The 23,373-nt window shown below is 33.8% G+C and overlaps 1 long non-coding RNA gene across 15 annotated transcripts; it reads left to right on the forward strand.

Moving 5' to 3' along the window:
- The first annotated feature begins 2,542 nt into the window (after positions 1-2,542).
- LOC145623719 (uncharacterized) lies at positions 2,543-16,041 on the forward strand. Of its 15 annotated transcripts, none has more exons than XR_014110195.1 (12): positions 2,543-2,746; positions 3,274-3,486; positions 3,844-3,907; positions 4,134-4,305; positions 7,325-7,488; positions 7,594-7,675; positions 9,518-9,716; positions 9,823-10,019; positions 11,945-12,161; positions 12,251-12,314; positions 13,412-13,519; positions 14,006-14,624. It is a non-coding gene; the product is annotated as an uncharacterized LOC145623719 (long non-coding RNA). The 15 variants fall into 15 exon arrangements; XR_014110198.1 differs by having other exon boundaries at positions 3,324-3,486; XR_014110197.1 differs by lacking the exon at positions 3,274-3,486 and having other exon boundaries at positions 14,006-14,621.
- The last annotated feature ends 7,332 nt before the right edge of the window (positions 16,042-23,373 follow it).

Genomic DNA, 23,373 nt, shown 5'->3' on the forward strand with positions numbered 1-23,373 from the left:
TACTTTACTCGAAATCCTCCAAAGAGAAAGTCATATAATATTCTTACAGAAAAATTATCACATGATTTTTCCTTCACAAAACTCAACAAGTTTGAGAATTATAAATTTTACACATGTTAATGAAGTACCAAAAATAAAGTAATGGAATCAATCGAGTTATGAACAAAGCTTCTCAATATGAGTATTGTATATCATGGATTCAAGCAATTGACATAATACATCTCAACTCCATACTCAACACATACATGAATCATGATAAAAGTAGTACTTTAATTGGAGTACATATATACATGTACCTCAAAAACATGTTAAACAATATTGCTCAAAACATCTTACGGAACAACAAGTTAACCCACAAAATGTAGAATCAACAAATTAAAGGTAACTAAACATATGGAATGTCATGCTCATTTCAACAAACATTTAATTGACAAATTCAACATTCAACATTCTTTGTCAAAAACTACAAAAGCATATACTTGTATTCAACAATATAATATCATTGGCCAATTAAAAATAAAGTAACTCATATCACTATATTAGTAATATGTACCAAACGATTCATTTCAAATTATTGCAAAATGCTAGGTTCAATCTTATACATAACATAAAGTAATAACTCAACCATTTAAGAAATAAAATCAATCACCAATTAAAAGGTTATTAATGTGCTCCCATGATTCAAGCTAACTCTCCAAATTAAAAACTCCCCATACAACATTTACTTAGTCACAATAACTAAGGCTGTAATATAGAAAATAGTTGACCAAAAGTAATATTCATCATCCATCAAGCATACACTATATGCATAATTAATTCCTCAATTAATTCTCACAATTGCATTTATATAAATAATCATACATAGCGTGAAAATAACTCATGAGTATAAGCAATACTATCACAAGCTCACAATCCGTAATTTGCTTAATACATAGTAAATCATGATAGCTACAAGAATGACATACTCCATACATTATCTAAATTTGACATATCAAAGTTAAAAAAAACTGGAAGTCAAATAATGGTCTTTTAAATCAATGAGGTTAGACATTCATAAAAAGCATAGAGGGAGCTAAGCTAGAGCACTCAACAAACAATACAGAATCCATATTTGCATACTATCACATGCAATCAACAACTAACATATAGAATACACACTATATAAAATACCAAATTAAAAAAATATGATGAACCCACTAAATAATCAGTGAGGAAAATCAACTCAACACATCATACGAACACAAACCTATGTGCAAATAAACCAAAGTTTATTTAACCATTTCCACCGTATGAAAACAAAATCAAACCAAATTAGGGCATGTTCTCATTGACTGAACTCAGCTGAACTGAACTGAACCGAACTGAACTCAGCTGAACTGAACTGAACTGAACTGAACTGAACTCAGCTGAACTGAACTGAACTGAACTGAACTGAAATGAATATTTTATAAGAGAAGGAAATTAGGAGCTGAACTGAACTGAACTGAACTGAACTGAACTGAGCTGAACTGAACTGAACTGAACTGAACTGAACTGAACTCAGCTGAACTGAACTGAACTGAACTGAATTTCAACGTAAGAGAACAGGCCCTTAGAGGTTACAAATCTTACAAAATCCTACGGGAATATGAAAAACAGTAACTCATTTAATTTAATTAACGAAATTATTTTCGTCATTAGTCTAACAACATGCGTCAAAATTGCTCTAGACAAAAGCATATCCTAATTAATATGTCAACATTCACAACTCTTTTATAATAAGAGACTTAATATGACATATCAAGCTAGAATCAAATATCTAGAAGTAGAAGCAATTGATCGTCTTTTAGATTATTAGTAGTTAAGCAAATTAAACGAAAGTACTTATCTCAATGTTGTGTAGACCAATTGACAATTGCCGCGTCGTGGTAAACCACTGACCTAAAAGACGATTCCGCGCTACCCCGGTGCAGTAGACATCAAGCGGTCGCCCTCCAGGATAAGCATGGCGCCGGAATTTGTGTGCACTCACAAACCCGACTGGAATTCAGAATACTTGCCCAAAAACCGAAGGGATATATTTTAAGAGAAGGTAAGAAGTTAAAGATGGATGGTTTTGTTCTCATATCTTTCGGAGGTGAATAATGTTGATTTATAAGGCAATGGAGGGAGTAAAAACAACCAGCAATTAAGGGGAAATGGTCATCAATCAAGTGGTGTAACATCCACCCATTAATCCCCAATAAGAGCTAGCTTTAATCAACATTAAAAGGGTAACGGCTAGTCTTTAAGTAACAACATTAATCAGCAATAATGCCCATTAAATTAGCAATAAGAGGAAGCTAAAATTAAGGGATTCCAATAGCCATTAAATCTCAACAGTCAAAAGAATAAACACCGTACTTTCTTGGTTTTACTTCAAGAACTTCCAACACTTGCTAGTAAAATAAGCCGCATGCTCAGGCCGGAGTGCCGGACCAAGTTTTAGGCCAAAAATTGATTAAAAATCATAAAAATGAATATGACCAAGCTCGCGAAAAAATTTAAGAAATTTGGGCTGAGCCTGGACCGACTTCAAGTCAAAAAAAATCTTGAAGCTGTCCATCTTATTATAGATCCAAATTCTAAAAACCAATTCGATATGAATTTGTAAATTTGCCGCGAATTGATGAAGGAAATTGATTTTGGATGCGAAGAAGGAGAGAATTTGAAGAGATGAAAAATTGCATTCGGCGAATTTGGATTGTCGTTTTTGGACCATACTAAGGTACGAGAGTTGAAGATTAGGTTTTTAATTTGGTGATTCAAATTGGAATTTTGTTAGTTTGTTGTTTGTGTATGAGTTGATCCAAGTGAAATTAAATCTAATTCTGCTAATTATTGATCAACAACCTCTTGCTAATTTTGTTAATAGGATTTTGCTTTCCCAATTTTGTTAGTTTGGTGTTAGGGTTACCATTAACTGATGAACTATTAACAGTGAGAATTTGGTAAAGTACTTTTGACCCTGCAATATTTACTGGTTATGTTTTGATTCCAATGAATTAGGTTTGGCCGTTAGACACATCGCTAGTTTTACTCGAGCTTGAATTATGCATAAAACACGAGGACTTATCGGTTTCGTATTCACTGGTTTTGCTTAACGTAGATGATTTGAGCCATCATTTAAGACTTATCCTTCTTATGTAACATGTAATAGTAATTCACTAGCTTTACAAACTGTGGTTTGGTTTCCTTGAGATATCGCGTCTCTTTAATAATTTCTGCTTAGTTGTGTTTGATCTGGGTGTGTAGTGTGGTCACCGGTGAGGCGGGGTTTATCTGATGGAATATGCTGACTACAGGGACTTGATTGATATTCATCAATTCCTTGTTTTGCTACTTGTTATTTTCTGGATAAGCTCATTGATTAGCATCATCTGGCTGTATTCTACTTTTGTGTAAGTGAAAGCTAGAACAATCATAACAGGAAGGCCCACGTGTAAGTTCTAACGGGAAGGCCCGTGTGTAAGTTCTATCCCTCTCTTTTTGTGCCTCTGTTGGATTCCTAACTACTGTATATACTATGGAGATACTGAGCTTGTATTCTTGTGGGGGAATAGGAGATGGGAAATGTGATTAGTGATGTGTTGCATGTGTTGAGAACTGAAATTAGAGGATCTTTGTAAGAACCCTCAGTTATGAAAAAAATTACCAGAGTCCAGTTTGTCATCCATCCATGAATTCATGATTTGCTGCTGTTATGCATTTTGCTGAAGTAGAGCCAACTATTGTATTTTGAGTTCAGGAAATTGTTTAAAAGTTAAAACTTTCTTATTTGTAATTTTATTTACTAATAAAGTAATATTTGACATATTCTTGAAGGCTCGAAGGTCTGAAAATTCAAAGCAATTGTGGGCTGACATGATCCAGTGGAGGAAGTATTTTGGTACAGACACAATTATGGTGATATATACTGTATATTTTAAGGAATAATGTTTTTATAGCATACTGTTTATGTCTGTTCTGTCAAACAGATCGGTTGGGTCAAATGAGGTTTATAATCTTTATACTGATCTTTCTAGTTTATTTATTTATTTATTTTTTATTTTTGAATTTATCTTTTCTAATTACCTTTTAAAAAACCTTTGTTAATTTTATTTAAATTTGTTTAGTTTGTTCAGGTGAGATTTCCAGGGTTAGGTGCAACGTTATGCCTAAGATTTTGGGGTTCAGTAATGTGATGGAAAAAACGAGGCAGGGTTTAGCTGAAGCTGACCAGCAGTCTTGGGAATTGAAGGTGAGGGTGAATTGAAGGTGGAAGATTGAACAAGCTGATTATGCATGGTATTGTTAAAATTTGTCTTTATTTATTCAGCTTTGTTGTAAGAGTGAATTGTGCTATGGGCTAGAACAACGGAATAACTGATAATAAGCTGTTAGTTCAACTTTAGATGAAGAAATGACATCATCAAGTTATTGATAATGATAATGATGATCTCTGTGTCTTTTTGCCTTGTTGATAATGAATTCAAGTGAGTTGTACAATTGTTATTGTTTTGTGGGATTTTAGTGCATTGAAATATGGTGGTGTCAATAGTATTTAGTTTCATTTTATATTGTGATTGTGCAAGGAACTGTTCTATAACTACAATTATGAAAAATTAAAACATTTCAAAGAGGATATAAAGTAGTTAGGAATCAAGTAGGGCAGAGAGAATTCTAGTCAAGTAGTGTCTATCACACTAAGGTAAGCAACTCAACTTAATCTTATTTTTAATGTAATTATTATCCCTCGATCTAGTCATAATTTTTCTGCTTTCTCTGCTAGGAATTGGGTCAGAAAAACAGAGCAAGTAAGCAAATTAGAGAGAAAATTAGCTAGAACCAGATAGATTGTATTGCAAGTCAGAGTAACTACAATACAACTCCTTTCTTTTGAGAGGAAAGGATGCTCTCCCAAGGAATGAATTCCACAAATGATTTCTAGATACATTCCCTCTACAATTATTCCCTTAAATAACCAAAGATAACTAACAAGCTGCCATAACAAACTCAGCACACAAAACAAGGACTAACAAACTTATTTCTTAATTACTGATTTACCCCTCCCTGTAACTAACTTCCAGCTCACCCAAAACCAGCTCACTCTCTTCTAACAGCTCCTTGCTTGGGCTTCCTTCTTGCATATGTAAACCGGACCTTGGGACTGGGCTGATCTCTAGCATTCTCTTATCTTTTGTTTTTGAAATTGACTTCCCCCCCCCCCCCCCCCCTCCCCCTCTTTTTTTTTTTTTACCTTCAGGTTTGTGATTTAGATTGCTAAAGTTAAGTTTGCCATTGTTGTTTTGTTGGCTGACCAAGGATTATTTGTTCCCATTTATGCAGATATTAACATTATTTCATTAACTCATATTTTGGTGTTTGATATAAGATCGTTTGGGACCTATAATTGCATAAATTGGATTTGTGATGGGGGAAGATGAAAGGCTTTTAAAAGTTTGAGTACCTAATTATAACATGGCCAAACCATTATTGAATCATGGGCTGGGGTAGGGGGGAGGGGATGATCTGAATGTGTCATGAAGAATGGTGTTTGTGACGTCAGTTTGCTGATAGCTCAACGTTAATATGTTTTGATAGTTCAACCTGAAGAGATGTAGAGAATGATACAAAAAGGTAGGTTGGGTAGGGGAGTAAAAAAAAAAAATCAGGGGCCTCCACATATTCATCAGTAGCACTGATAATTAAAGGTCAAATGTTTTTTTAATTTTTTTTTTAATATATATATCTTATTGATTGCATTGATCTTTTCTGTTATCAGGAAGAGACTTACACTTCATATCACTGAGCTGTGTCGAACTGCAATCTGTAAAGCAATACATGGTGGTTTCAAGGACACTCTCATGAATGACTTAGTTGTTCTTGTGCTAGAATATATGGTTGAATAGTGGTCTTGGTCAGGGGCTTCTACTACAATGACGGTTAATTGAGATTTGAGATGGTTGTTTTATTAAGAACTTGGATTTTACAATGTTTAATTAAGGTTTTGACACTCTCAAGTCTTGATTTGGGCTAAAAATAATCTCTGAAGAGTTGTTTGAAGATTATTTTGTCAGCCGTACTGGACTTTGGGTTCATTTTTTTCCCTTTTTCTGTTACTCTAACCATGTTGTTGAGCTGATGATGATGAATGTCTTTGGAAATTGTCTCATACAGATGTCTGCAGTTTTGAACAAAGAATGAGGATTGTACATGTGGTGACCAAAAACCATGGAGAGCTTGTCAAAATTTCCTTAAATACACATGGGAATTGTTATTCAACATAATGAATTGATTATTCCTTGTTAGCCTTATTTATATAGTTTTGCCAATGATTTCCATTAATGAGGAGTTTTTTTTTTTTTTTTTTTTTTTTTTTTTTTTTTTTTTTTTAATTAATTATTTTTAAAAATTTTTTTAAGGTCATGAGTGGTGCAGAAATTGATCGAGAGCCTCAAATCAAGGAAGTAGATTTCAATGGTGATTTGAGCTCTTGAATCAGTATTTCTTGATCTTATAAAAGATCTGAATGGGAATCATGTTTTCCAGTGTTGCTTTCAATGCCTTAGCAGTGATGTTAATAAGGTATTGGTCATCAAACAATACTTGAGATTGCCTAGGTGACTAAAATAGATTATATTCTCCTCAAAAGTGAGTGAAGCAATTCTTACTCTTATTTAGCTGATTCCTCAAATCAGTTGCGGATAACATGTACATTATTCATGAAAGATATTTGTTTACTCACAGAATTTATGCACATCTTTTGCATTGTAGTTATTATTATTTTTGCCTAATTATTTTCATGTCAATGAGCAAGTATTAACTCTTACAATTGCTAGGAGATTGTTACAACTGTTCCTTGTTTTCATTGTAGCTGATGTATAGAATGGGTTGTTTGATAAGATTTTCATGTAGATTAAGTATTTGCATTGTTAACGTGGTAGACAGTAATGAATACTGCAATTTGATATATCAGTTAAATGAGGCTGTTATGACGAAGAGAAGATTGACTAAATTAACTTCTCATCTTAGTTTCTGCTTCAATTTGACATCATTAGTTGGTGTGCATGTTTTTTTTTTTTTGATGAAGCTTTTCTTTTACACAATCTTAGTCATTAAAAAGTGCTTTCAATTACCCATTCGTAGCTGATGTCATTAATATCAATTATATGTCTGATTAGTATGTCCGCCTTTTGTTAGTGTGTGATATTGAGTTCTTCTTTACTTGATACAATGAAAAGAATTAAATTTTTTGGACTAGCTATATGACTCTTTTAGTCTTACTGCACTTATTTCACCATATTACATTATTTTTACGTGGCAGTTCATCTTAAACGCGGCTGCAAAGTTCTGTGTTGAGATTGCTACTCATTGGCTTGGGCGTTGTGTTCTTCAACGTTGCATTTCTCACTCCACTGGTGAACATTGGTAGAAGTTGTTAGATCAAATTTGTAGCAATGGGCTTATCCTTGCTCAAGATCCTTTCGGGTAACAATCTGAACTGTAGAATTCATGAAATTGCTTATCTTGATCAGACACCTCACACCCTTAGACTTTTTGGTGATTGCTAATTGGTGTTGAGTATTTATAAAGTGTTATGCAGATCTACATGAATCCATGGATTGTGAGAACTACCTGAGCTCAAGTATCCGAATACTCCGAAACAGCTAATAAGGTGATCCCAAATTTTTGTATGATCAATTATGTACTACCTGAAAATAACTAGTGAAGAGTCATATACTCCAAGTCTCCAAGTACATACTCCTTCCATTCTTTTACAAGATGAGCAGTATGTTTTGGTTTTGAAATTTAAATTTGATCACTTATATGCCGTATTTTCTTAAAACATATTCACAAAAGCTATACAATTAATTTTATTTTCAAAAGTGCTTTCATATTTATGTAATTAAAAATAAATATTTTTTTAATAGACTAATCCCTTCCAGGTATGACTATGAATAAATGCAGGAAATTGATAAAGTTAGACAATTTGATTGATATAAGTTGAAAGATTCAATCATCCAACGATGGCTTTAGGCCATAACTCTCTAAGGTTTCCCCAATTACAAATTCTGTATGGATTTTCTCTCTACTACCCTCCTCCTATATATATGAATATGGCAGCTAATGAGCCAAAATAGCAGCTACTGCAGCTTTAAGGTTGGGCTTCCCCTTGTTGTGGTGTTTTAGCCTACCCCTTTTGTTCTGCCTCCTGCTGCAAGTGTAAAGAACAGGCGGTGTGTTAGCTTGATTCATTATAATTTTTTTAAAAATAATTTTTAAAACTCTTCATTATCCCAACACCAAGAACTATGATATTGAATCTCTGTACTATAAGTATCAACCCCTCCGTCTATGCATATGAGGAACTGGTAGTGAAAGATAAAATCAATTGAAAAACGCACAACTTTGAAGTTAATTTCTTATATCTTCCAAGCAAATCATGCAAGTTGCTTCAAATCAAGTTCTTTTTTATATTTCAATTACATTTCAAACCTAGAAATCCTTTTCTAAATATATACGAAGTATGTTTTAGTTCAGTTTGATGTCAATAAACAAAATCGACTATTCTTGTTTGTTTGGCATTGTTTTTTGTTTTCAGTTTTCTAATTTTTTGAAAACAAAAACCCAAAACAGGACAAGTAAAAGGTGTTTCCACTCGTCTGTTGTCAGTTTTCAAAATTATCGCGATTTTAATAAGTTGACCGATTTTTGATTCATTATATGACATATATTATACTTTCTCCGTTTCTTATTACTTGCAACACACCCTTTTTCACCGTATTTAAGAAAAGTAGGTCTCATGTAATTTAAAACACTTAAAATGGAGGAGAGAGATTGTTAAAGAGTATAATTTAGTGGGCCATGAGATTAAAATAAGGATAATAGTACAACTTTTGACATAAAATACTTTCCAATTATAGTGTGTTGCAACTATTGTGACATTTCCATTTTAGGGAAGTGCTGCAACTATAAAGAAACGGAGAAAGTGTGATTTTGAAAAAGAAAAAACCAAAAAACAGAAAATGGCTGTGATACCAAACAGAAAATCATGATTTTAATAAGTTTGACCCCTCAAGTGTTTTGTTCTTTCTGCACGTTTCCTGATATTTTGAGCAACTTGGACTTCTTTATGAAGGTTGTTTTTGTGTCTGTTTTCAGTCAGATTCGTGCTGTTTAGACTTTAGAGGGTAAGAAAGGGGTAATTCGAGCAACTTGGACTGCTGAATGAAGTTCAGAATGTTTTTGATATTTTCTGACATTAAAAGACACTGCTTTTCTTGAAGCTGTATGATGTGCTAGTAGTTAGTCACTTAGTCAATTTCACATGGGTTTCTCACTTATAATCTTGGATTCCATAACATGCCAATATGCTGTGATATCACTGGTATGCCATACCAAGTTAGATCTTTAATTGATGTGGACAATGTCAAGTGGCCTTAAATTGCTTACAAGATGTTCGTTCCTTTTGAATTTGTCTCCATAGATCTTACTCTTTACTTTTTTGGCATGGCAGGAGATGAAATGACTAGGTTCATATGTAAATCCAAAAGAGTTTGCGAATATATATGCTCGCTATGATAATGTGTCCAAGTGTCGAACTTGGCTATTTTGTGGAATCTATCCATGATTTTGAACTAAAATGAAGTGTCTAAGTGTCCTACTCATGTCCGAGTGTCAAGGGTCTGACATGGGTACTTGAGGTGAAATGAAGAGTATGAGTAAAATATTTCACTCCATTGAATAATTCCATCACTTTCTTTATATACGGAGTAATTTTTTTTATGATGCTTAATTACAATTTTTTTTGATGTTGTGCAGCTTATATATCCTTTTCCGAAGCTTGATTGGTCTCCCAAATCATGATTCCACCAATGACAAAGTCACAATCGAAAGTGCAGAAGCTACATTAAAGTATGATGTGAGTATGATGTTGAATTGATGGGCAATTCGCTTGGTTGCTCCGCCTCTGGTGAGCGGCTGTTGTCAGCGACGAGAGACGGAGGGTCATAGTGTGGGTATGATTTTATTTTATTTTTTTATTTTTATGTAATTTCTGTGCAAATTTTCCAGAAGTTTGCCGCACCGAATTTTAGTTTATACGACATTATTAGACTTCGAATAGTACAATTACTTAATCAGCTTCTTTTACAGTTATTATTAACGCTGGAAACTTTACAGAATATTTAAAAGTGTCCAAAATAATTGAAAGGGGAGGTGGGAAAATTAATTTGAGGGGCACATGCAAGGGAACAACAGTGTCCAATCTGAATTGATGAAAGTGTGAAATTGAAGGATGTTTAATAGTTAATTAATCTATTTAATTGTAAATATATAATTCAGAAATGGAAGTTATGCAAGAGAACAACAGTCCCATGTTTTCAATCCTCTTGTTCAGTATATAATCTCCATGTACAATTGTGCATCATTCTTGTGGAGTATAAGAAATTTTGAGGTGGGTGAATATATAATCTCCATGTACATCATTCTTGTGGAGTATAAGAAAAATTGAGGTGGGTTTCTTCAAATTGAAGAAAAAAAGAAATTATTAAAATCTGGATTTGGGATCAAAGTTGCAAGAGAATTCCTGAAACTTTATAGTAAGGGGAGTAGGGAGAGTGATGAGGGACAACAAAAACATGAATTATTGGGTATAACCAAGCTCTATTTATCCATCTTCTTCTTTTTTCTGGTTATTTTTGGGTTTCATTCATTTTTGTTATTATTCTTACTCTAGTGTCAAATTTTCTTACTTTATAACTTTTTTTCTCCAATATTTTGCTTTATATTTATATAACTAACAACAGAATTTTACGGATTTGAGCATCTGGGGTTTGCAATTAGTTTACCATATCTTGTTTGATTAATCAAATCTTTGTTTTTGGTTTGTTTCACAAGCTAATACCCTGTACAAATTGATTTACCAGATCTCAACTTCTTGTATATCAGAACTCAGCAATTCTAACATTGTACAATAATGTGTTTACATAGTTATTTAATGTTTAGTGCATTGTGACCTTCAGTTTATTTTCTATTTGTTATGCTCTTCTTGGGTGTTGATGATAATCTGAGGTTGTTGCTTTGAAATTCAGTTTGTAGAGGTTTTGGGGTTTAACATTGTAGTTTGATTGTTGGTTCTTCACAAGGTTTGGTGTCTTTGCAAGTTGATTATGTGCATTGGGGTTTAATACTCGTTAGACAACTACTTACTGCTGCATAATATATTAATTTGGAACCTGGAATTTATTCGAGGAATACTCTTCTTAGTCATTGCCCACCAGGCCACCCAAACACTTCTCTTGGCACCTTGTTATAAGCCTTCTCCAAGTTAATGATAAGCATGTGAACCCTTTTCCCTCGCCCTATAATACTTCATTATTTGCCTTATCAAATGTACTACTTCCATGGTAGACCGCCCCGTCATAAACCCATTTTGGTTATGTGAGATCCTCGTACATGTCCTCAATTTAAAGTCTATCACTCTCTTCCATAGTTTCATGGTGTGACTCATGAGCTTTATTCCTTGATAGTTTGAGCCATCTTGAGCATAACCTTTGTTCTTACATATTGGTTTTAACGTGCTTTTCCTCCAATCATGTGGCTTAACACTGCTTAAAATTATTAGTACCATAATTTTGCTTAAAATTTTTGTTAAAAAACAAAATACAATAACACAGTAAAAACTTTTGTTTTTTCTCTGCTATGCCACTGGGTAATCTTCCTTGAAATTATTTGTTAGGGTTTTGTCCTACAAGAATGTTCAAATTTTGAACAGATTAGATGAATTATTTTTGGCGCAATCCAAACAGATTGAGGGCCATTATGGCCTTTTTTCAGGGACAAATGAGTGTCAGTGCTTTATTAATTTAATTATAAATTATTATTCCCTTCTATTGCTAGCTAGCTAAGTAGTTATCTGATAGTTTTGTTCAAATATATGTAGATATAACATATCAGAAGATTCAGAACACCTCTATGAGGCTGTTGTTTACCTACATGCGGGATGCACAGAGAGTTTCCAATTTAGTGGTGCATTCTCTTTGTTAATTGAATATATTATGGAGCAGGAGCTGTTTGTTGTTACGTTGTATTCTTGAATCTGCTGAGGGTGATATAATTTGTTTATCTGCTGATCACAGGCTTGAGAGCAATGAGGAAGAGTAAGTTGCAGGCACAACATAGTTCTATTAGTCACCTTAATTGTGTACTACTGTTGTTAAGGCTAACATTTCAATTAACTATTAATCAGGAGAGATCGTGTTACAGCCTGTGGAGGTGAAGTTGGTCGGCTTAATACTGGTGGTGGAACAGAGGTAGCTTTTTTTTTTTTTAAATTTATTTTTCTCCTGGAAACCTATTCTTCTCTCTTTTGATTTTGCAGGTCATTCACTGTATCTTCTTGCTTGAATTGATATAGTTTTTTAAATGATTCTTTATTCACTGTAATCCATCTTGTAGCCTTATGTATCAAGAACTCAAGACTTATTTGAAATGTCTGGTATATGTATTCGAGGTTAATAGTTTTTTATTTGTTTGTTTGGGTATGTTCGTGTTGATGCACTTGGTAGTTGGTATATTGACAATCCAAATAAACATAAAAAATAATTTGGCAGAGCCATTGTCTTTTTTTTTTTTTTTTATATATATTTTTTTATATTTTTTATTTGCTATAGGTATTTTAGATTTTGAAAAGTATGATATGAAGAGTTTTGGATAGATTGATACATATATACCATTAAAATTTTGGAGAGATTTGGTGAAAACATATTCCTATCTTATAATATAAGATGTTAGTGTCCAGGATTTCTTATTATATAAGATGTTAGTGTCTAGGTTTTGTCCAAAATAGGTTTCTATGGAAAAAAATGAAGTGTAGGGATACTTCTGAGCTTGAGTTAGTGAATCAGTGAATCTATGTGCTTAGTTAGGTACCCACTTAATTTTTTCTTTTACCTGTAAAATGTTTATCTACATTTTATTGGATGAAAAAGTAAATGTAAATCTGCAGTAATAAAGGGATACAAGTGCTGGATATCATCTGCTCATAATCCTGTCTTCCTAGGGAAGACAAAATGAATAAATGGATGGGCGACATCCTTTTATAACTGACCTTAAAAAATGCACATTCAATTGTTTGGTCTACCCCATTGGTTTTTATCATTTTGGCTGGACTTTGTAGTTAATATATGCTGAATGTATGCCTAAGGCTTATTGGCCCCTATTTGGATGCCTCTTCTTTAGACTAAATTCCAGTGAAGTGGATGAAGTACTAAAATCTGGAGCATAATGTGCAACAGATTTTACCTTATGCATTATGCATAATTTTTAATTATTTTGCCTTCAGCTCCACTTTTTTTTTCTCCTTTCTATTTTGTTACTAATTGGAGCATGTTGTTCAATGCCGATACAGATTGGTCCTTTGAGGTGTTGGCCTGGTGGCCTTTGTCTATCTCGATCCCTTGGAGATATGAATGTTGGCGAATTTAAAGTTCCAGTTCCTTATGTGGAACAAGTGAGGGTGTGTCGACTATTTACCAATATTCTTCTTTTGCTGGATTATCATTACTGTCAATGCATTCTGGAAAAGCTTGAATTGTGCAATTGTATGTTCTATTTAGAAGAATAAGTTTGGTCTTAGCAAATATAGGTTCTGTTCTTGACCTGTGCAAGTGTTTAGAGCAAAATTTCCTCTAACCAAATTGCTTACTGGGTTTTTAACTAACCTATTAATTGAAGTATGGGTTCTCTAAGGAGAGTGTGCTTCGCCTCCACTAATGTAGAGTTTGTTTTATCAGGGTCTTGAAGGAGAGAGGTGTATAACAATCCCAAAAATATTAGGCACAAATTGAAACAAGAATAGACAGCTCAATAAGTTACCTGAAAAACAACTAATCTTGGTGTCTGTTTGGATGAGGAATCAAGATATATATTCTACGTGTTGATGAATAGTTTATGATTGATAAAAGACTGAGTTTCTGTTTGATGTCATAATGGAGTTTTTCAGGATAACACGCCGCCACCTGCTTGCTTTGACGCTAGAAGTAAATGGAGTAGTTTTGAACGTTATGGTGATGAGGAAAGAAGAAAAGCCTAATGCAAGCGAAAGGAAGAGGAGTTGGGTCATTGCCATTTGGAGAGGGTCTGTGACTGGACTCGCGTTAGATTTGACGTGGACACTAGAAATTGAGTGTATCTCGGCAACATGTCAAGTTTTGTGATGAGAATGTGTCCTTGTGTATGTGCAAAAGGTCCTCTTATTTATTTTGGATTCCTTGCATCCTGTTATAGCTTTGATTAGATCTTCAATTTCGAATTATGATAATCTCATTCACATTAGAATCTAGATGTTAAAAAACTATGATTTCCAGTGTACAGACTTTAAACTAATATCATTGAAGTCAGTTGCTCAAGCAATTTGCCTTGTGACTTGTGAGTAGTGTTTATTGTTATGATCATATATTTACTCAAATTATGTCTTTTTGGTACTTTGAAATACATGTAATTTCTGTTAGAATATAATATTAATTATATTCTATTTTATTGTATATATCTATTTATGCCATGTATTTATCTAGTGCATGTAAATAGGAAGGATAGCTGTAGATTAGCTGTAATTGCTTGCTTTCATTCAATACATGGCATAAATAGATATATACAATAAAATAGAATATAATTAATATTATATTCTAACAATTTCTCAGGTTATCTCCAATGCTCCCTATTCAAACAAGGGCCCTAAATCAAGGGTTTGGTCTCCTCCTCAAAGGGGTTACTTCAAACTTAACACTGACGGTTCGTGGGTGTCTGGGAAATTCTGATGCAGGGGGGTATCATTCAATGCCATCAAGGTAAATGGCAATTTGGTTACACTATGAAGATCATTGCTCTTGAGGCAGCCTCCACTGAACTAATAGCTATCCGAGAAGGGCTTACTGCTGCATGGGACAAAGGAATCAGGTACTTATAACTCGAAACAGATGCTGAAGCCATTCGCTACATGACTGAAAACCCGCAGGACTACTTAGACCACCAACTTGCTGTTCTGGTGAATGATCTTGCTCTATTGCTTCGTAGAGATTGGAGTGTTAATGTGCTTCATGTTTAAAGGGCAGCAAACAAAATTGCCCATGGTCTTGCTGACATTACCATTACGCCTCTTCTCCCGCCTGACGCAGATCTACACTGAAGAATTGACCCTCTGGCCTGTGGCCATGACTGATGGAAACTGAAGCTTATGAAGTTCTGCTTCCCAAGCCACTGCTAGGCTACCCATTTATCTTTAAAGATTATTTAGTTTACTTAGTTTATGTTTGTTTATTTTCAGCTTTCTACTTTCTTCTAGTTCAGGTTGATGCTGGGTACCTGAGGATAGTTTTTTCCATCTTATCCTTGTGGCTGCCTTTTTTGTACCCACTTTTGGTCTAATATCCTGGGTTTCAAGGATGCTATTTTTCATCCTCTTACAATATAAGTCCTCTTTGGTTTTTTAAGAAAGAGCATATTAAAAAGATGGAGGTTACGGAAATGCGCATGTTAAGGTGGATGTGTGGAAACACTTTAAGAGATAGAATCAGAAATGAGGTTATTCGCAAGAAAGTAGGTGTGGCGGGCATTGTAGATAAATTAAGGGAAAATCGTCTGCGTTGGTTTGGACATGTAAGACGGAGACCCGAGGGTGCACCGGTGCGAAGAGTGGAAGAGTGGGACCATGGAGGGATTAAACGAGGAAGAGGGAGACCAAAGATGACTTGGTTGGAAGGAGTGAGGAAGGATATGAAGTGCATGGATTTACGTGAGGATGAAGTTTTGGATCGTAAGGGATGGAGGAGAAAGATTTATGTTGATGACTACACGGAATAATCAAATTTGGTTCATGTTAGCCGACCCCACTTTTGGGATTAAGGCTTTGATTGATTGATTGATTGATTGATTTTTATTTTTTTTAAAAAATGTCATTATTGCATTGTAATCCCGACTCTTAAATTTGCAAACTGCTAAAAAATTGACACTTGCTATACTAAATTTAAGTACTTTTCGTAATCTTGACTATGTAGTATAAAATTTGCAAGGATCTTTCTAACGAATACCCTTGAGCCTTGGGGCATTAAATAAGCATTTAAAATATTTCCTAAAGAAATATTAATTTGGAAATATGATCGGTGTAATTAATGTTCATATTAATTTAATATTTGTACTTTTAGTTAGCTTATTCGACGCTCCGGAGGCGTTTGTTGCTTTTGCTAATTTTATAAACGCAACTTAGATTTTGTTCTTTAATGGTTGGTGGAGACAATTTCGGGATTTTCGGTTTATCACTCTTCTAAAGATTGGAATAACTTAGTGGTCTTGTTTACTATCTTTGGGCAATTTGGCTCTCGAGCAATAACTATAGATTCCGTCAGCAGAGTGTGTCCCCTGCGGATATTTTTAGTCTCGCTCCACTTTGGGACTCCAAATGCAAGTCGGCTCAACATTTCCTGTCTTCTATTTTCTCTCACTACATAATTCGGAATCTTCCTGCTCATCCTAGTTCTTCCCATTGGATCTTTGGAGATTCTTCCCATTCTGGAGATTCTTCCCATTGGATCTCTGGAGTTTCTTCTACTCCTTTGGCTGTCTGTCTGGTTCTGGACGGTTCTTGGTCAAGCAAGGACAATGCGGCTAGTATAGTCAGGGAACTTCATTTTTTGGTGGGTTTGTTAGATGCTTGAAGAATTGTGAAGGTTCCCAGGTTTAGATGGATGGAAAGGCTAGGTGTCGAGATTTTCTTTTTTGGTCTTTCTAGTTTCTAAAAAAAAAAAAAATAATAAAAACCCTTAGATTTTGTTTTAAAAAATTAATAACAAAAAAAAAAAAAAAAAAAATCACTAAAGTTCAAAAACAAGATTTTTTTTTTACAAAAAAAAGCAGTAAAATGTTTAGGTAGGAAACTAGGAGTCGAACCGGGAACTATGCTATTTATTCCCAACCTATTTCATTTTAGGAAAATTTGTCAAATAACACCTTTTATAACCCTTTTGTTGTCAAAAAACACCTTATAAATTTTTTTTTGTTAAAACACACCTAAACTAGATTTTTTTTGTGAGAACACACCTTCCCCGGTTTTTAGACTATTGACTTTGGTTTACCGGCGTTGACTCGTCACGTGAGACTCACGTGAGGGTCTCTCTCCTCAAGCCACCACAACCACAAGCCTAGAAAACCCTAGCCACCGACACCACCGCCTAGCCGCCACTAGAACCACCTCTCAACCGTGGACACCACCACCAATCAACTAGCCACCATAACCGCCCACCCAAATAATAAAAAATCCACCCAAAAAATCGCATCTATCTTTCTCTCTCCTCCATTTTCACTCCCTCCTTCTTAAGATCTGCAATTTTCAACAACTTTTCCTTAGATCTAACAATGAAGCAAGAATCCCCAACAAAAACCCACATCAAATCCACAAATTACTGACTTTAATCTTGTTTTTGATGGTTAAGGTGGTCACTCTATGCCGTGGATTGTTGCGCCGTCATTGGAGGAGCTGAGGATGGCCTAGTTGTTATATGGATGAAGAAGGGGAGGGGGACTTTCTAGGTAGGTTTAGAGTGATTTGGGTGGGCCGTGGGGGTGATGGCCGCTAGGTTGCTGGGTGGTGGAATCCGCGGCTAAGAGGTGGTTCTAGTGGTGGCTAGGCGGTGGTGTTGGCGGCTAGGGTTGGCTAGTTTGTGGTTGTGGTGGCTGTGAGGAGACAGAAACAGGGTATTCAAAGCACGTGACACTCACGTGAGGGGGTCAACGTCGTTAAACCAAAGTCAATGGCCTAAAACCAGCGTAAGGTGTGTTCTCGCAAAAAAAAAATCTGGTTTTAGGTGTGTTTTTACAAAAAAAAAAATTATAAGTTGTTTTTTCACAACAAAGGGGTTATAAAAGGTGTTATTTGACATATTTTCCTTACTATAATCAATCCGCAAATTCTATGCTACTCCTGAAGTATCATGCACACGGCACTCCAGGTTTATAAAATTTAGGTTATTTTAATATGAACTTCTTGTTATTTCAATTTATATATATGTTATTTTAAAATAATTATATGTTATTTTAATTTGTATGTTGTTTTTTTTTTAACATTGATTCTTTTGCTGTACTCCAAATTTATAAAATTCATGTTATTTTGATGTGAACCTCATATTATTTCAATTTATATATATATATGTTATTTTTTAAATAAATACATGTAATTATAATATATGTATGTTTTTTTTATATATACATGATGTTAAAGTAAATAACATATTATTTTAGCAAAATAACACAAGGTTTTAAGCAAAATAACATAAGACTTAGGCAAAATAACTCAAATATATTAGGTATGGAGTAGTGGAGTACATAATACTACTTGGCAATGTCGGAGGTGAAGAGAATCGGGCTCCGTCGCCGCCGCCACTTCCGTTCACTGACAGGGAACGTTTCACTCTCTACTTTCAACTCTGCTCGCTCGTTTTTGGGGTTGGGGCTTTTTTTGGAGCAATTGCCAGCATTTTGAAGCTCAGCGGAGAAGACATTGGTTGTGTAAGTTAATTAGTGTTAATGTACAAATTAATTTTAACTACAGAGTTAGATTGAAAACACCTTTGAACAATGCTCAATAGAAAAGGAGGTCATAAAGAATCAATTTTTAAGAGAGGATATTCATTGTTCTACTCGAATATAAATTGATTCCAGCTCGAATTTTAACTATTTATTTGACAAAGTTTGCTAATATAATATTTATCTACTCGAATCTTGAAATCTTCTTACAATGCCTGGGCATGTTGATTCCAAAACTACGAGTTCTTAAATGAATTCATCAAAGCTAAATGAATTTCAGGAGGGATCGGTTACTATGTTGGTGGTTATGTTTTTGGTAGCGGGGATTCCGTTTGGCACGACCTTTTATTGGTTGAGGAAGATACGATTGATCTGAGGAATATGCTGCTCATATGACTCATATCCCTTTAACAAAGGATTTTCTGTGTTAACAGCTCTAGTGATTACATCCTCAATTTTATGGTGCTTTAGGTGTGGAGGTTTAATAAGTTGACTTTGATCATATAGGTTGTTTTGTGGGCTTTGACCATGATGTCGTTCATGGTGTCTAATTTAATTCATGTGCATTGGTGAATCTAGAATTTTATACAAGTGACTTCAAATTAAATTAAAATTAAAGAAATTATATTATAATTAATTATAAATTAACAAATTACATGAAACTACATGTATATTATATTGAATATTATTAACACATATAATTATAATAACTTAAATGTTAAATTACTAAACGTGGAATAGATGCAAGATTTACTGGGGGTATTGGCTGAAAATAGAGTGGTTCTCTCTGTACTTCCAACTGGGTTCAATAATTTTTGGTGTTGGCACGTTTTTTAGAGCAATTGCGGGCATTCTGAAGCTCAATTGACACGACATCTGTTGGGGAACCTAACTGCCTATCCATGAGCATAGGATTATTTGTCTCTACTTGATCAGTCTGCTACTCATATGAGTCATATCTCTTTTAACAGAACAAAGGATTTTCTTGTAGAACAAGCTGTAGATTACTTGCCCTCTTTATTTGTTAGAAATTTAGCATTTGTGTCATTTTAACACCACTTCAAATTGGCTCATTTTAACTGCCATCATATCTTGCGGGATTTTCCACTTAAAATTTGAGAATAATGTCTCCAACTTGGGTTCTCCTATTAAGAATCTCGTATAATATTTATAACTATCTTGTTTGCAACTCCGCGATAGGCTTGGATGGAATAAGTCTCAAAGACCTCATTTCCTCCTTATATAAAGTAGTATGGAATAAGCCGATAATGGAACTATAATCCACAAATTATCAATAAAATTATTCTGTATATTTTGTTGCTTATTTATTTGTATATTGCAAATTTGAATTTTTATATTCAGTAGAATTTTCACTTAAAATAAGCTAACAAAATTTATAAAAAAATTAAAAAGATTGTTGTGAAATAAGGAGAAACATGAGAGATTAAGAGAGAATTAATCTATCTATGTTATTCCATATGATAGGGGTATATATACATAGAATATTATAAGTAGGGTTTGCTTAGATAACAATAAACCCAAGATCTAGAATATTCTGGAAACATACAAAGAGATAATGGATACCCACACAATATTTTCATAACACTCCCCCTTGGATGTCCATTATCGAAGATTGTGCCTCGTTAAAACCTTAATAGAAAAAACCCTATGGGATAAAAACCTAATTAAGGAAAAAGAGTACAACATTCTTCGTAATATGCTCGATATGCTGCCTCATTAAAAACCTTACCAGGAAAACCCAGTGTGGGACAAAACCATGGTCAAGGGAAAAAGAGTGCAGCGCGTATTTTCTCCCCCTGATGAATACATAACTTGAGATTTTCTAGTGCCGCAACAATGTATCCAATATGTTTGCATATCTTCTCATATGTATTAAGTAAAATATCATTAGTTGATCTTCAATTCTCTTAAACTGAAGTTGCATCTTCAATTCTTCAAGTCTTCTCGTGAACATGTGAAGTGTCTTCATTTCACTATACATGTGTTTATCTCAAATATCATTATTTCAAATCTCGATCTGTTTAGTAGTTGATTTAAAAATTAAACTAATACGATTATGACTTCTTCTGGAAGTCGTTATTGATAGAAATTGATGATCATTATTTGATCAAACTTCATTAATAATAATTTGATGACAAAACTTGATATCATTAATGTCATTCTTCAATTTCATATGAATTAATATAACACATGTAATTATATACATTTATCATGGTTCTTCTAGACCATAATAAAATAGTTTCACACATAAGTATCCCATTGATATTCATTAGAATATTCATAATTGACATGATAGTTCTTTTGCAAATACAAATAGTAATTCTCACTAACTTTCATATGCTCAATCTTCAGGTTGAGATGTCAGTAGTCACATTGACTTATCAAGAGTTTGATAATAATTGAATTGCAATATTCAAGATATAAACTTTGCAGGGCTGAATATGTAAATACGTTGTACATAAGTTCTTCAGGAACTCTTCTTACATGATTCATAACATGCTATTCAATTGACGTCATCAATATTTTCATCACAAGTATAAGCCCATTGGAACATAATTATTTCTTTCTAATATTCCATCAGAGTTGTAAATATGTCTTACTATACTTTGAATGAACATTGACATACACCACGATTATTATATAGAAATTAAAGCATGCAATATGAGATATAAAAATATGATAACATAATTAACAAATTATACAATAAGTAATGAATTTACAACTTCGAACATATGTAATGAATAATCCAATACCTAAGACTCACACATGCATATGAATATAAATAAGACTCGAAATAATGCAAGACACTGTACAGTGTGGATTTTAAAAATCCATATTTCTTTGGACTTCTGGTCCATGATAAACTTTTATTATTATCATTGTGTCGACATTAAAATGGACATATATTCCAGATCTCTTATTCACTAGTCCATTATATCATGCACATGCATTATTTATCGGTTCCATCATATACCGGTATCATCATATTATTCCTCAAGGTACAATTTTAATTTTCATGCTATTTTGACAATGATATCTGAATACATTTCTCATTGGTACCATCATAATTTTTCTTACATCATAGGTCATCTATTATAAAAATTCAGATATCTATACCACTTTTAGGGTATTTCATTTACTATGGTATTTATATACTATTACACTATTAGTGTTAACTGCACTATCTTGCCAAATATCATATCTATTAAACATATCTTTATTTTGGAACCGATCATATACAACCTACACTTCAGGTGTAGTGATTCAAGTACAATTGGCAAGATTTTATCTCAATGTATACACATAATATGACCAAAATGTATCTTCAACGCTATGTAACACGAGTCATAACTGAATACAAATCAAATCATAAATGTGCAACATATCTTGATAATATATATGCAAAAGTTGACATATATATAACTTTTCAAACTACCATTATAGGGATCATAAATACTCTTTATTTATTTAATTTTTCCAACTTTTGCTAATTCGTTCTTCTCCTCCTAAGTTGGTAAAATATCTCATTTATAGGGGCGTCTTATTATATACCAACTTAGTAGATAAATTTGCATTAATAAAATTCACTTCATTAGGAAAATCACAATCAAAATTTATTTCCCAGAAGATTTGTATTAAACAAGCTTTTATCTCTTTTAGAGAGCAATTTTTAAATCATTTCTTCATTAACTATACATTGCATAACACATATGCATTTATTATTACGGAAATTTCATGAAATGCCCCTGAGTAATTTTTTTATTCACCAAATACCCATCAAAATTTTCAAATTCACCAAATACACTTGAGTTTAAGAAAAATGTCACCAAATGCCCTTAATGACTAACGGCGGTTAACACCATTAGTCATTAATGTCTAATACGCCACGTGGCAGCCTTTAATTGGTTGTTGTAATATTAGTTAATTAATTATTAAAAAAAAAACTTTAAAAAAAAAATTAAAAAAATAAAAAAAATACCCCAACCACCCCGCCATCCCCACCTCCTTTCCCCCCTAAACCACCACCCTAAAAACCGAAAAACCCCCAAATCGAAACCCTAGATATTATTTCAAATTATTTTTATATTAGAGCCATTTTTAAGGGGACGGGAAACAGAGGGAGAGGGGCCTGGGGGTAGGGGAGGGGGTGTCGAGGGTGAAGGGGCTGGCCTCGCCGGCGACCGCACCGGTTCCGGCTGGGAGCTGGCCGCCGGCGCCGTCTGATAGGGGATGGTGGTGGGGCGGGGTGGGGTCTAGGGGGTGGTGGGGGTATTTTTTTTTTATATTTTTAAAGTTTTTTTAATAATTAATTTATTTATATTACAACAACCAATTAGAGGCTGCCACGTGGCGTATTAGTCATTAATGACTAACGGTGTTAAACGCCGTTAGTCATTAAGGGCATTTGGTGAAATTTTTTTAAACTCAGGAGTATTTGGTGAATTTGAAAGTTTTGATGGGTATTTGGTGAATAAAAAAATTACTCAGGGGCATTTCATGAAATTTCCGTTATTATTAAATCTTTCATAATTTGTTCTCTTCAGGAGATCAATAATTCAACATCAATGGGGAGACATATGTTGTGCAGTTGAATTTCCTTCTTTTCTATTTCTTATGTGCTGACATACAATCCCCCAATCAATAGAATTGTTATACAAGCATATATCACTTGCTTTTAATTCTACTAGGTGGTGATCTTTTAGATCTTTAAAGACTTAAATAATGTATTTGATGAACTTCTGGTCACTCAATAGTTGACATAATAATATATAAGTT

The sequence above is a fragment of the Chenopodium album genome, chromosome 3 (assembly GCF_948465745.1).
Source record: "Chenopodium album chromosome 3, dcCheAlbu1.1, whole genome shotgun sequence".
NCBI lineage: Eukaryota > Viridiplantae > Streptophyta > Magnoliopsida > Caryophyllales > Amaranthaceae > Chenopodium > Chenopodium album.